The sequence below is a fragment of the Chiloscyllium plagiosum genome, unplaced genomic scaffold (genome assembly GCF_037043375.1).
Source record: "Chiloscyllium plagiosum isolate Xiang-an unplaced genomic scaffold, Cpla_swu_hap1 HiC_scaffold_1, whole genome shotgun sequence".
Lineage (NCBI taxonomy): Eukaryota > Metazoa > Chordata > Chondrichthyes > Orectolobiformes > Hemiscylliidae > Chiloscyllium > Chiloscyllium plagiosum.
In genome coordinates, this window is record NW_028270139.1 from 144,369,824 (window position 1) to 144,381,831 (window position 12,008).

At 43.3% G+C, this 12,008-nt stretch overlaps 1 protein-coding gene and 1 pseudogene across 2 annotated transcripts in view; both read right to left on the minus strand.

Annotated features, from left to right (window-relative positions):
* rnf24 (ring finger protein 24) overlaps positions 1–12,008 on the minus strand; it is a 159,390-nt gene that overhangs the window by 123,219 nt on the left and 24,163 nt on the right. The gene's annotated exons all lie outside the window — the stretch shown is intronic.
* On the minus strand, positions 2,648–3,154 carry LOC122554846 (large ribosomal subunit protein eL31-like; annotated as a pseudogene).

The following is a 12,008-nucleotide window of genomic DNA, read 5'->3' on the forward strand; positions in this document are numbered from 1 at the left end:
ACTCAAATTATTTAGATTAGATTCCCTACAGTATGGAATCAGGCCCTTCAGCCCAACAAGTCCACACCGACCTTCCGAAGAGTAACCCACCCAGACCCGTTCCCCTATTCTACATTTACCCCTGACTAATGCACCTAACACTATGGGCAATTTAGCATGCCCAATTCACCCGACCTGCACATCGTTTGGATTGTGAGAGGAAACTGGAGCACCCGGAGGAAATCTATGCAGACATGAGGAGAATGTGCAAACTCCTGTGCTGCCCTACAGGTCAACGTAGCACTTGCCTTCCTAATTACTTGCTGCACCTGCTTGTTTACTTACAGTGACTGGTGTATGAGGCCACCCACATCATTTTATACATCTATACTTCCTAATACATCAGCATGTAAATAATACTCTTCCTTTCTCCTCTTCACACCGCACTGTATACTTTCTCCTTTCTCCATTACATCCACCATGTCTTTACCAACTCACTCAGCTTATTTAAATCACCTTGATACATCTTTGCCTCCTCCTCTCATAATCCCACTCAGTCTTGTATCATCAGCAGACTTACAAGGTCATTTATATAGTTTCATGACTAACTAAGGCTGAACCTGTGGAATCCCATTATTCACCGGCAGGCACCCAGAAAAAGCCCCATTTATTCTCATCTCTGTTTCCTATCAATCAATTCTCAATCAATGTCAATACATTAACCCCAGAGACAAAATATCCCCTATTAATGTTAGACTAACTGGGTCTTAAATTCTCATTTTTGTCTCTCCCTCCTCTTTGGAATTGTGGGGTTACATTTACCACCCTCCAATCTGTAGGAACTGCTCCAGTGTCTGTTGGAGTTGGAGTTGAAATTTAGTTTTGAATATCCAAACCAGCTGCCCCCACCACACTGCCCTATGCCCACAGGCCTGGCCTTATTTTTCATTATTAACCCTTCAAATGCCTATCTATCTCCTTTATGAAAGTCTGATTTGAACCTGCATGCACCAGCTTCTCAGGCAGAACATTCTGGTTCCAATCACTTGCTCATTTTCTCAAGTTGCCTTTATTTCTTTTGCCATTCAGCTTCAACTGATGCTCTCTACTTTGAGACCATTCTGCCCATGAGTATTGTTTCTCTCTGTCAAACCTCCTCTCAAGCTGGTCTTCACGAAAATGAACAGCGCCATTTCAAAACTTCAAACAGGTCACAAAGCCAGAGGCAACTGGTGCAATTTCACACACTATCCTATTATACAAACAAGTGCATTTTGCACATTATTTCATGATCATTTTCTAACAGTATGGTAAAGAAGCTGAATAATTCACAACTTGCCAGTTTACAAAGATTTTACAGAGCCTTATTTTGATAGTTGGATAATAAAGTAACCCACGTAAAAGGCATGATTTGGAGGTGCCGGTGTTGGACTGGGGTGTACAAAGTTAAAAATCACACAACACCAGGTTATAGCCCAACAGGTTTATTTGGAAACAGTAGCTTTCAGAACGCTGTTCCTTCATCAGGCGGTTGGTCAGCACAACCACCTGATGAAGGAGCATCACTCTGAAAGCTAGTGCTTCCAAATAAGCCTGTTGGACCACAACCTGGTGTTGTGTGATTTTTAACTAGGTAAAAGACATTTGTGAAATGCATTTGGAAATCAGATACAAGCTGTAAAAATATTTGATCAAATGTTCATTTCCTTTTTAACTGTCACTACAGTTCAGTGAGAAGGAAGATTTGTAACGGGCTGACAAGGGAGTTTCATCTTTTACAATTCAAAGCTGGCAGAAGCAAAGCATTTTACAACCATCACTGCTGCGTTTTCACAACCTACACTGGCAGCTGGTTAAGCGATACACCTTGATTTTAAATTATTCATCCAATTTTGAAAAGCATTGTGCTCGATGTAACCTCCTCCAGCCCACAAGTTATCTGCACGCGTCTGACTCTTGACTTCCTTAGTAGGCCTGACTTTAACTGCCCCACTATTAGTGGTCATGCATTCAAAGGATGAGATCTGAAGCTCAGGAACTCAAGCAAAGGACTGCAGTGACACAGGGGGCAGTGAATCAACATGCCTCCAGGCTCTGGGCTCGGGATGAAAGCTCCGCTTTTTAAGGCTTCGTTAAAAATCACACAACACCAGGTTATAGTCCAACAGGTTTATCTGGAAGCAATAGCTTTCAGAGCATTGCTCTTTCATTAGGTAGCTCATGCATTGGTGTAGGATGTGAGACAGCCTGAGCTGATGGGCCTGTTTTACCCTGTCTGTTGGTTTTCACTCTCACTGAGAACAACTGAGCATTACTTCAAAACAGATGTCCTGATTCACAGTGGCCTGCTTTATACAATGGCCTTACACAACAGCCCACAATCGTTGGATCTTGCAGTATTGGCTCCACAGACAGAAAAAGGGAGAAAAGTTACGGCCTCCTGACACACACACACACAGACCAAATAGGCCCAGGGACACTCTGTGTCACCTGAAAAATAATCCACACATTTCTATCCTTTAGCTCTTCCTCATCTTCAAACATAGAACATCTGCGCAGATTCTCCCCTTTCTGGTCAACTCTTTTCTCATACATTTTACTGCCTTTGTTTCTTTATATTTTATTTTGCAGTTTTTTAAGAAGTTTTTTTTAACGAAGCATTTGCAGTTTAATTTTCAGCATCGTTGATTGCTTGTAGACCTTTATAGGATGTGACAGGAACATAGGTTACCAATGTGTTGAGTTTGGTCAGACAATCCTCATCCGCATGGCACCTTCGGGGTGAACGCATACAAATGCGCCATGGGCCATTCATTATACCTTTGGCACAAGCAGTCTTGTTCAAATGAGTATCTTGATGAAGGGTCCTGCCCGAAACATCAAAACTCCTGCTTCTCTGGTGCTGCACGACGTGCTGTGCTTTTTCCAGCTCCATACATTATCGATTCTGACTTTCCAGCATCCGCAGTCCTCACCATCTCCAAATGAGTGTCAATACAGGCATCAGAAATATCCATTTCCTTCACTGCAAATTTACAGATTTCCTTAACGGCATGTGGATAAAACCCACACCATTGATACATTTGGGGACATTTATGATGTATTCCCTTGTAACCATCTTGGTAATGGCTGGATGGCTCTTCTTTTAGTCTCCACCTTTCTTAGTGGGATCCATCTCGTCAGAAATCTAATTAGCTTCTCCCCCTGATTCCCCCCGACTCCAGATTTGCTACGGGTTGTGTGACCTACTATCAATTGCATTTAAGTAGCACCTGTAACACAGCAAGAACGGAAATAACGCCACAGAGGCCAGTATCCACCATCAAGTCAGCCTTTATTTACACATGAACTGTGACTTTAATACTGTCTCATTCCGAGCCAGCTCCCAGACTGTCAGCATCACTGACTCTCCCCTTTTATTAATCTGTCAGCCAGGGCTCCTGATTGGACCAGATTAACTGTTCCAATCAGGGAACTCACATACTCTGAGGTCCAGCTGGCTGACATTGTTACAGGACATCCCAAGATGCTCCACAGAAATAATGTCACGCAAAGATTTGCACTGAGCTCTGTGACAAGATATTAAAATAGGTTTTAAGGGTGTCTTAAAGGAAGAGGGTGGGGGAGAAAGGTGGAGAGATGAAGTGCCATGCTGCTGAAGGCACAGTCAGGAAAGGATGCTCAAGGAGCAGAATTGGAAAGGCACAGAGTTCTCAGAGGGATGGAGAGTTTACATTTGCAGCTTTGACTCCCTCTTTCTCTCTGAAGTGACTGCTCCCCTGCTTCATTTCTAGTTGGTACCTGGGCGATCACTGACTCTCTCCTGGGTCCTATGTCCCACGACAAACAGGTCCTCCATGTCACACAACCTGGAATAAGTCTGCTCCCCTCACCTCCCTACACAGAGAAGCCTTTCATCCCAGTAACACTAAGATAGTGTCACACAAACCACAGCAGCTGCTACTTGCTGCTCTGGCTCTGCTAACATACAGCAGCTGTGTGGAATATTCTGTTCTGATGACTGGTGTAAAGTGATTTCTATATACTGCATCTGACGGTAGATTTGGATGAGAGTAGCCATATTCACTGAGACTGCTTGATCATGGTATTTCTTGTGGTATCTTTAGGTGAAATCCTGGCTGGTCTGGAGATGTGTGGGGGGGGCGGGAATGTAGAAGGAGTAAGGAGTGAGAGGAAGAAAGGGGCACGTAATGTGGAGGGCTGCTGGTGTGTCTTAATCCTTTCAGGTAAGTACATATCTGCCTTTTTTTAAAAAACAACAACTTGCATTTATATACCACCTTTGACGGTGAAAGGTGAAAGGCATCCCAGGATGCTCCAAAGAAGGCAATCAGAAGGTAACTGGAACCAGTTTTAAATAAATATTTTTTCCTGGAATCTAGCTGGCACTTATTGCCTATCCTTAATTGCCCTTGAGCAAGTACAGTAGAATCCCCGTATCCACAAATATGGTTTCCGTGGTTTCAGTTATCCATGGTTTATCACAGCCCAAAAATATTCCATGAACATTCCAGAAATAATTCCAGGGAGCTGCTGGGAAGTTAAGTTTCCCATTTAAATGATAGGGTTCGTTACTACCCGCAGTTCGGGGCATCTGCGGTAGATCTTGGAACGTAACACCCGCAGATACGGGAGATGGGACATAGGAGTGGAAGTAAGGCCATTCAGCCCATTGAGTCCACTCCGCCATTCAATCATGGCTGGTAGGCATTTCAACACCACTTACCCGCACTCTCCCCATATCCCTTAATTCCTTGCGAGATTAAGAATTTATCAATCTCTGCTTTGAAGACATTTAACTTTCCGACCTCTACTGCGCTCCTTGGCAGTGAATTCCACTGGGCCACCACTCTCTGGTTGAAGAAATGGCTCCTCATTTCCATTCTAAATTGACCCCCTCGAATTCTAAGGCTGTGCCCACAGGTCCTAGTCTCCCAGCCTCATGGAAACAACTTCCCAGTGTCCATCCTTTCTAAGCCACGCATTATCTTGTAACTTTCTATTAGATCTCCCCTCAACCTTCTAAACTCTAATGAATACAACTCAGGATCCGTTCATCGTATGTTAGGCCTACCATTCCAGGGATCATGCCTGTGATTCTCCGCTGGACACGCTCCAGTGCCAGTATATCCTTCCTGAGGTGTGGGGCCAACAATTGGACACAGTATTCTAAATGGGGCCTAACCAGAGCTTTATAAAGTCTCATTAGCACATCGTGTAGTATAGAGACAAGGATATAAAGGGATATCAGGGAAGGTCAACAGAAGCTTGGTCAATAAGGTAGATCTTATGAACATCTTGAAGAAAGTTAGAGCTATTTTGTGAGTAAATTCCAGAGATCAGTTCATTGATAACTGAAGGCTGTCAATGACGGAACATATGATGGTGATAGGGGAAGATGGTGACATCAACGGTGTTAGCACTGGACTAGCAAGTAGAAGTCCAAGGCTAACGCTGTGGAGAAATGGGTTCATTTCTCAGGAACAGCTGCAGTACTGGAGGAGATTAGAGCGATAAAGGAGAGGTGGGAAAATCTTTCAAATCACTCTGCCTCTGATGCAGTATACCTTTTATGTGAAAAAGAATGTTCTGAGATTGCCTTAAATGAATTTAATTATAATTCTGTTATTAGGTATATATTCCTCCTCTGCATAGATTCTGTTCTGGACTGAACTAATCCAGTATTACCAAGATGGCAATATCCACCCCATCGATCCAATCTTTCCAATATGCTAAATACTCTTTAAAGTCCTTATCTGTAGGAATACTCTTTAAAGTCCTTATCTGTAGGAAATATAATGTGGGTTTGACCAACTGAAGTATAACTCAGCCCTTTGCTTTCAAATATCATCCTCACAAAGCATAATATGACTTACTTCAAGATTGCTTGAAAGGTTAAGGGGTGTGGAGGAGCGAGCAGGAGACTGGGATTGTGTAGGACGGGGTGAAGGTGGGGAATGGGGTGGTGTACTGACCCAAACTGAACCGAATGGGAGTGATTTTACAGGGAATACAATTTGAAAACTGACACTGCTGCCCTGAAATGAACTGGAAATGGGGACCTGTGATGGAAAATTCTTGTACTCCAGTAATTGGGAACATTTTCATTCCAAGTATGAGGTAGACTGCAATAAACCCTTCAATCATTTGCAAATTATACACATGGCTTTCTCCGGGAAACAGCAGAAAGCAAGGATCCTATTAGCAACCATTAACATTGAAAGAGAAATCCAAACACATTGTTGTAATTAACTGAACTACACCACACTATTTCATGTTTTAAATAATATCAAACTATATTGCACATAAAAGCCTAAACAAATCGAGTGCTGTTAACTTAATATGATTTCTAACAACATATGTTATGCACACTGTTTTACACATTAGTTCTCCCAATAATTCTCATACTTCATAATGTTTACTTACTTCTGACTGATTCCACACACAGATATGCCACAGCCCCCTGGAATTTACTTTCATTCCCTTTAGTTCTCAGAGAGAAGATCATTATATCAGTTGTTTATTCTGGTTGACTTTCTAATGCAGTCAGCCTTATCAAGACAATAAACTGATCCCACTTACCCAATTTGAGGTATGACTCAGTGGGTAATACTCTCAGGTACTCTCAGAGATCTCACCTGTCAAAAATTTGTGGATTTGAGTTTCACTCTAGATATTAAATCATACAACTCGAGGTTGGCACTCCAGCTTTTAGATGAGACTTTAGACCTGGATCCTCCTCTCTTAGGCAGATTTAAAAGATCCCACAAAATTATTTCAAAGAAAAGGCTACAAGCCTTGATGACCAGCCTAGGGCTTTGCAAACTGTGGGCTGTGACCCCAGAGGTCAGTCACCAAACGTTTGGTGTTGCGAGCTCTGATTCAGAAAAGGCTGCCGTGCAACTCTGAACAAATGCGAGTAGTTGAGAGGCTTCCCTCTTTAAATCCTGCAGCCTAACTGCCTGATCTTAAATCCTGTTCTAAAAAACATCATGGCAAAGCTGATGCTTTTCACTGAAAGAGTTTTCTTGTTGCCTCTTGCTCTTAGAGATCTCGCACTCCCTCCTCTGCTCTCTCATTCCTCCAGTCCCTATTGTCAACTAAAGTCCCAGCAACTCCTGAGTGTCAAAATCAGGGCACAATAGGGAAATATTGGAAAGCACTGACTGAGCCTACTGTTATTAAATTCACAACAGCTTCACTTCGCTGTTTGAAGGAGCCTGCTGTGTAAAAATTGGCTGCTGCACTCCCTACATTACAACAGTGATCGCTTTAAAAGGAGGTCATTGGCTGTAAAGTGCTTTACCATGTCCTGAGGTCATCTAAATGTAAATCACGCTTTCAACATTCCCTGACACGGTCAGCATTTCACACATTAGTGATCTGTAGCTCAATGCCAGCACCCTTCACCTGTGAGTGAGATTTCCCACTCCTCAGACTTGAATATAAATTATAAGTAGAAACTGAACTGTAAGAGTCATAGAGATGTACAGCACAGAAACAGACCCTTCAGTCCAACCTGTCCACGCGGACCAGATATCCCAAGCCAATCTACCACCACTTCCTGTGGCAGCTCATTCCATACACGTACCACCCTCTGTGTGAAAAGGTTGCCCCTTAGGTCTCTTTTATATCTTTCTCCTCTCACCCTAAACCTATGCCCTCTAGTTCTGGACTCCCCGATCCCAGGGAAAAGACTTTATCTATTTATCCTATCCATGCCCCTCATAATTTTGTAAACCTCTATCAGGTCACCCCTCAGCCTCCGACACTCCAGGGAAAACAGCCCCAGCCTGTTCAGCCTCTCCCTATAGCTCAGATTCTCCAACCCTGGCAACATCCTTGTAAATTTTTTCTGAACCCTTTCAAGTTTCACAACATCTTTCTGATAAGAAGGAGACCAGAATTGCACGCAATATTCCAAAAAGTGGCCTAACCAATGTCCTGTACAGCCGCAACATGACCTCTCAACTCCTGTACTTAATACTCTGACCAATAAAGGAAAGCATACCAAATGCCTTCTTCACTATCCTATCTACCTGCGACTCCACTTTCAAGGAGCTATGAACCTGCACTCCAAGGTCTCTTTGTTCAGCAACACTCCCTAGGACCTTACCATTAAATGTATAAGTCCTGCTAAGATTTGATTTCCCAAAATGCAGCACCTCGCATTTATCTGAATTAAACTCCATCTGCCACTTCTCAGCCCATTGGCCCATCTGGCCCAGATCCTGTTGTAATCTGAGGTAACCCTCTTCGCAATCCACTACACCTCCAATTTTGGTGTCATCTGCAAACTTACTAACTATACCTCTTAAACTCTCATCCAAATCATTTATGTAAATGACAAAAAGTAGAGGACCCAGCACCAATCCTTGTGGCACTCCACTGGTCATAGGGCTCCAGTCTGAAAAACAACCCTCCACCACCACTCTCTGCCTTCTACCTTTCAGCCAGTTCTACATCCAAACGGCTAGTTCTCCCTTTATTCCATGAGATCTAACCTTGCTAATCAGTCTCCCATGGGGAACCTTGTTGAACGCCTTACTGAAGTCCATATAGATCACATCTACTGCTTTGCCCTCATCAATCTTCTTTGGTACTTCTTCAAAAAACCCAATCAAGTTTGTGAGACATTATTTCCCATGCACAAAGCCATGTTGACTATCCCTAATCAGTCCTTGCCTTTCCAAATACATATACATCCTGTCCCTCAGGATTCCCTCCAACAACTTGCCCACCACCGATGTCAGGCTCACTGGTCTATAGTTCCCTGGCTTGTCCTTACCACCCTTCTTAAACAGTGGCACCACGTTTACCAATCTCCAGTCTTCTGGCACCTCACCTGTGACTACTGATGATACAAATATCTCAGCAAGAGGCCCAGCAATCACTTCTCTAGCTTCCCACTGAGTTCTCAGGTACACCTGATCAGGTCCTGGGGATTTATCCACCTTTACCCGTTTCAAGACATCCAGCACTTCCTCCTCTGTAATATGGACATTTTGCAAAATGTCCCTATCTATTTCCCTACAGTCTATATCTTCCATATCCTTTTCCTCAGTAAATACTGATGCAAAATATTCATTTAATATCTCCCCCATTTTCTGTGGCTCCACATAAAAGCCACCTTGCTGATCTTTGAGGGGCCCTATTCTCTCCCTAGTTACCCTTCTGTCCTTAATGTATTTGTAAAAACCCTTTGGATTCTCCTTAATTCTATTTGCCAAAGCTATTTCATGTCCCCTTTTTGCCCTCCTGATTTCCCTCTTAAGTATACTCTTACTTTCTTTATACTCTTCTAAGGATTCACTCGATCTATCCTGTCTCTACCTGACATTTGCTTCCTTCTTTTTCTTAACCAAACCCTCAATTTCTTTAGTCATCCAGCATTCCCTATACCTACCAGCCTTCCCTTTCACCCTAACAGGAATATACTTTCTCTGGATTCTTGTTATCTCATTTCTGAAGGCTTCCCATTTTCCAGCCGTCCCTTTACCTGCGAACAACTGCCTCCAATCAGCTTTCGAAAGTTCTTGCCTAATACCGTCAAAATTGGCCTTTCTCCAATTTAGAACTTCAACTTTTAGATCTGGTCTATCCTTTTCCATCACGATTTTAAAACGGATAGAATTAAGTTCGCTGGCCCCAAAGCTATCTTTTTGAAGAAACATTAAATTGAGGCATTCTGAGGTTACTGGAAAGGTCCAGTAACATTACAGAGTTCTGCCTCATGTCCCAGCCAATATTTATTCTTCAATCAACATCACTGAGAATACATTATCTGGTCGTTATCTTGTTCTTGTTTCTGGGATTTCGCTGTAATACAAATTGACAGCTATGTTTCCTGTGTTACCATAGTGATTAGACAGAAGATCTTTAGGATGTTTTGGAGTTGAGAAAGCACAGTGTAAAGATTTTTTTTCCCATTTAGTGTCATAGTCATAGAGATGTACAGCATGGAAACAGACCCTTTGGTTCAACACATCCATGCCTACCAGATATTCTAACTTAATCTAGTCCCATTTGCCAGCACTTGGCCCAAAGCCCTCCAAACCCTTCATATTCATACACCTATCCAGATGCCTTTTAAATGCTGTAATTGTACCAGCCTCCACCACTTCCTTCCAGGTGAGACAGACGTTCATCTGCCTCTCTTCCAACCTAGTTTACTGCATCAGGTGCTCCCAATGTGGTCTTCTCTACATCGGGGAGACCAAAAGTAAACTTAGGGAATGGTTCACCGAGCATCTCAGATCTCCCAGTCACTGTACATTTTAATTCCCCTTCTCACTCCCTTTCTGACATGATCATATTTGGCCTCCTCCATTACCACAACAAACCAAACCACAAATTGGAGGAACAATACCTCATCTCCCACCTGGGCAGCCTTTCGCGCGGAGGACTCAACATTGAGTCTCCAATTTCAAATAATCTCCCTTCCCATCCCCCAACTCCGTTCCCAGCCCCTCCTCCTCTCTTCCACTGCTCCCTACCACCAACCGGATTCATACCTCCCACTGACCAACCAGGTCGTACCCTCTGCCTGTTTTCACCTATCCCTACTTCACCACCTTGCCCCTGCCATCTCCTTTATCTGCAGCTCCTCCACATCAACTCCCAGTCCTGAAGAAGGGTTACACCTGAAACATCGACTTCTCCATCTCCTGATGCTGCCTGGCTTGCTGTGTTCTTCCAGCCTCTGATCTGTCTACTCCACCACTTCCTCTGGTAGCTCATTCCATACACACATCACCCACTGCATGAAAAAATTACCCCTTAGGTACCTTTTAAATCTTTTCCTTCTCACCTTAAACCTATGCCCTCTAGTTCTGGACTCCTCTGCCCCAGAGAAATACCTTGACTATTCACCTTATCCATGCGCCTCATAATTTTATAAACCTCTACAAGGTTACTCCACAGCCTCTGACACTCCAGCGAAAATAACACCAGCCTATTCAGCCTCTCTCTGTAGCTTAAATCCTCCAACCCCTGGAGTTTTGTCATATCTCGTACGCTGTTTGTAAGGTGCGTGTCTATCCTGAACAAATAGACTTAATTTGCACTCAACTCAAGAAGATGTGGCCCCAGTCCCAACATTTTACAAAAAGCAACCAATATTCATGACTGAGAGAATAGCTGTACAGAAGCTGTTGTTAGCAAGCATGTGAGACAAAACAGTTATTGTAATGGAATCAAGTGTGACACATAACTGTTGAAAGGCTTATCATTTTATTTTTAAAAGCTCTGAAACAGCTTACCCTCAGGGCTGTAGGAAGCAGTTTTGAAACCGCTCTGTCCCCCCAACCCCCATCCTAGCCCAGGACAACAGACTCTCGTGCAAGTTAATATGGTGATACTCTTGCAACAATGCTTCCCTTGTGAAGCTCTGGCAAACGTCCAAGCTATTAGTCAATTTATCTTGGGTTGTCCACTTGATTTACTCAAATGCAGAATTAATACATGACAATTGATCAAGCGGCACTGAATAGCTGCCATTTGAACTGGCAACACAACCCCTGATTTTCTCAATCACTAACAGCAACACCTCCTTACCCCTAAGTGGGTCACCTGTTTACATTGGCAACATGGTGGCCTAGTGGTTAGAACACTACAGCAGGGACCTGGGTTCAGTTCCATCCTCAGGCAACTGTCTGTGTGCAGTCTGCACATTCTCCCTGTGTCTGTGTGGGCATGCTCCAGTTTCCTCCCACAGTCCAAAGCAATGTATGTTAGGTGGATTGGCCATGTTAAATTGCCCATAGTGCCTAGGCTGGGTGGATTAGCTATAGGAAATGTGGATATGGGTGGAATGCTCTTCAGAGGGTTGGTATGGGCTGAATGGCTGGCTTTCACACTGTAGGGATTCTATGATTCTTCTTTGAGTATACACATTGAGTTCACGTATGTCAAGCCTTTTTTTAACATGGATTAAATTTATAGCAGCTTTTAAAGCAGAATTTCATAGGTACACACACACAGTTGGAGAGAAGTAAGTTTCACTGCAA